Below are 3,758 nucleotides of genomic sequence, written 5' to 3' on the forward strand. Positions count from 1 at the left end.
ATAAAACAGTAATACATTATATATAACATTATATATAGACATTTTTAAATTAAAAGCCTCAGAATTAAAGCTGAAAGTCTGAGTTTACACATCTTTACATAGTCAAATATTTATTAATTGATTGGAGGGCTTGGTAATATACACATATATGGAAACTGACACAAAGAACTGCTAGCCTTACAGATTGTGTAAATAAATGCAATTTTTATTTGTAAATTTTAATTCTTTCTTTTAACAAAAATAATTGAAAAACCATAATTACACTAGAAGATAAAGGAAATGATGAATAAACACAAACAGAGCCATTAAAAATGCTCCTGTGTAAACTACAATGGGGCCATAAATTAACCCTCTTGCTCGTTTTAGTCTCCAGAGTTGTCACTTTAGTGTTAAAAACACATGTGAATCTAAGTATAGTCTTATCTCCTGTGTGCTGCATACACACATAAACACACACAGTGACAATGAAAAGCTAACACTGCCCCAACATTACTTACTCCAAAGCTACTTCCTCCTTCCTTACTGTACACCAAGCAAAGCACCCAAAGGAATTTGTAGTTCATAATATTTGTGTATATTTAATCAAACTGATATGACTTTTCTCTTCTACTTCTTTTTGCACTGTACGCTGATTTATAAATATTTCCCTTCTGTTGCTCATTTGTCTTGTTTGGTCTGCTACAGAATGCACCGCTAGTTAGACGCTAATCGTATTTTAGTGGGGGAGCAGTGTGAAGGCAGCCAATCCCAACAAACTTAACAAGCTCATCATGAAAGCTGATCCTGGGAGCAGAGCTGAAGTCTTCTGTGGAAATTCTGCAGAGGAGGATGCTGTGGAAAATACTCAGTGTTCAACTCTGAGAGCAGCTTCAGTTATAAACACAGACCATAGAGATATGACGAAATAACATGAGAGGTCTTTTGTACTCATTAAAAATATAAAGATGTTATTATAATTATTATCTCTTGTTGTTTTTTTTAACCATTTTTGGTGTCTGTGCAACGTGCAGTACTTTATTTGGATGCTCTTAATATTTCAGCTTTTTTTTTAAAAACTGAAGTTATTTTTTTCTTTATTGTTATAAGACACTGGTCTTACTACTGGATTTATGACTTTACTTGTTTATTGCTGTTATTGCTGTATGACAGGCACAAAGAACAAATAATACCATACAAAAAAATCCTGCAGTTTACTGAAATAAAATAAAACTACTTAAAAATGTAACTGAAACAATATTATATATAATAATTTAAAATAATTTAAAATTAAATACTATTATTTGTGTGAGATGTGAGTCAAGTGTCTATAAAAACCAGGTGTTTGTACTGTAATACCTATTCAGAACTTTTATAATCGTATTTTTAAAATTAAAATGACTTTCCCATAATAAATTCATACAATTACAACAATTGAAGCTGAAACAAATAAAAACCAAAACTATACTTACTCTGGATACCAAATGTAATCAAATTGAAACTAAAATTGGAAATGAAATAATAACTAATGAACAACACAAAGCTCTTATAACTGCTGAAATGTCCCTTTAATTTTCTCCTGCATTCAGACACTCAAAGCTGAAGCTAGATATGACTAGCTACCAGTGAGCTTCATCCATAAACTGCACGGGTACATTGCAGGAAACTGGGAGCACAGACTTGGGTGGTTTGCACAACATAGTAACCAATAACATTTGTGAAACAGCTACAGTAATAATACTCCACAAAGACTACAACCAATAGCCTATAGCTGCTAATTAGGTCTCATCAGTGCCTAAATGGATGACTTATATAGTAAATTCACCTACACTACAGTTGTCATAAAAGAGGAAACTCTTCATGAAGACCAAATCTGTTTTTATATCAGGCTGTTCTGTAAAGTTGGGGATGTTTGCATGTGACTCGCTCTTGGAGCAAGGCATTTAGAGGAACTGCAGTTTTTGTAACTTCCATGTTAATTTTTTCCACTGCCGGAGCACTCAGATGGCAAAGATGAATTACAGCAACACTGGCATAACGAATCTGCCCTAAACCCCTGAGAACAAACAAGCAAAACTGAGAAGAAATGAAAGTTTTAAATGGAAAAGTTTTGCTCTAAAGTTTGAGATTTCCAACTTTTGTTGCGGTCAAAATGCACTGGTTGGCTTTAGGACAATATGTTTGCCAAACAGAGGTGATGCTTGAGCACTAAACAAACCAGTTCACTGCTCCAATTAAACTGTGTGTGAGATCCCTGTCAGATCTGAAAGGTAAAATTTGGCTCAGGAGGTCCTCAGGTGGACATCAAAGATAATTCCCCTCACTATAAAGCACTTCAGCACACTATGTGGGCCGGGGATCAAAGAGTACCTGCACTTTGTCATCCTTAAGCCTCCTTTCACTCGCCCCTCCTACCCCTGAGCGTGCTACAGCGAGACCACACACGCACATGCACCCGTACAGAATGTGTGTCAGCTCTAACCTTGCACGGCAGGGTCAAGATGTCCCTGATAGCGGTTTTGAATAGGGGATTGAGGATCCAAACCTCCCCACCCGCCCCCACTGCTTTTGTGATCTGTCAGAGTTAACAATGACCTTGGACAGTTCAAAAATAAACCACAGAATATATGGGTGCTTTTAGAGCCCGCAGCCACCCCGGTGCTGTCGGATGCCAAAAGAGAAAAAGAGCCGTTTTGTTAGTCATCAGCTTCACACCAGGGCAGGGAATCAATCTACCTCCCTCTGCGCACAAGGATATGAGAGAGTTGAATTACGTCTGTGTGTGTGTTGGTGTATATGGTAAGTATGCACACACACACACACGCACCCGGTGAGCACCTATTCTTTAAAGCATATGCAGGATAAATTTGTTGACAAGGTGGGTGTATTTGCAAGAAAGTATATGTTCAGGCATAAAGGTGAAAAAAATGTGCGTAATTTCATATATTTAGATTTTTCTTTTTGCTGTACAGCATCAGTTTTACCGCATAAACTATTTCTCCAAACTGACCATATTTATCACTAGTTAAAATAAGTGTGTGTAGTTCAATTTCAAATTTTTTCTAAAAAGAAAAAATCTTGAAATTGGCGGCATATTATAACCACAGTAGGAAAGAATGCTATAAAATCAGAAGAACGAGAAACACTAAAGTCAAAGGATCTTTGGCCATTTTACTTCTATAGCAGGTTTAATTTGGAAAGTAGTGGAATAAAAACATTCAAAATATATATTGGGGTTCTTTTTGCACTGATCTGATAATCAGTGCATGTTTAATAACATAATGCCTCGTTCACATATTTAAACATTTTAGAAAAACAAAACAAAGTAGTAACTAATAGCTCAGGAACTATTATAGTCATTTCTTTACTTTAAACACACAAAAATAATAAATTTTAAACGAACTAATAATAAATCTTCACTTCAGCAGTCTGTTACATACACGGCTTTTTGGCTTTTTTTTAAATACATAAATGGGTCATATGTAATTCAGAACCTGATTTATGAAATGTTTTGTTTTATTTTTTTGGCTATATAGAATAAAGATAAATCTAAACTCTTCTTTGTGAAATCCTTTGACTCTCCAGAAATGAACTGAGAATTGTAAATTATCATTATAAGTAATAAGTATTATTATAAGTAATTATATTATCATTAAACCCCCCAGGTGGTTCGTTTTGTTAGCGTTGTTGAAGAATTGCTGTTACTGCAGTGATGTATCCTAAAAAATAATCACTAACTCTAAAAGAAAGAATGTTATTTTAAGTTATATTTTAATGTTGCA

At 34.8% G+C, this 3,758-nt stretch overlaps 1 protein-coding gene across 1 annotated transcript in view; it reads right to left on the reverse strand.

Annotated features, from left to right (window-relative positions):
* rbks (ribokinase) overlaps positions 1–3,758 on the reverse strand; it is a 52,430-nt gene that overhangs the window by 12,772 nt on the left and 35,900 nt on the right. The window lies entirely within an intron of this gene.

This window comes from Pundamilia nyererei, unplaced genomic scaffold, assembly GCF_000239375.1.
Source record: "Pundamilia nyererei isolate P.nyererei 1_Seehausen unplaced genomic scaffold, PunNye1.0 scaffold00086, whole genome shotgun sequence".
NCBI lineage: Eukaryota > Metazoa > Chordata > Actinopteri > Cichliformes > Cichlidae > Pundamilia > Pundamilia nyererei.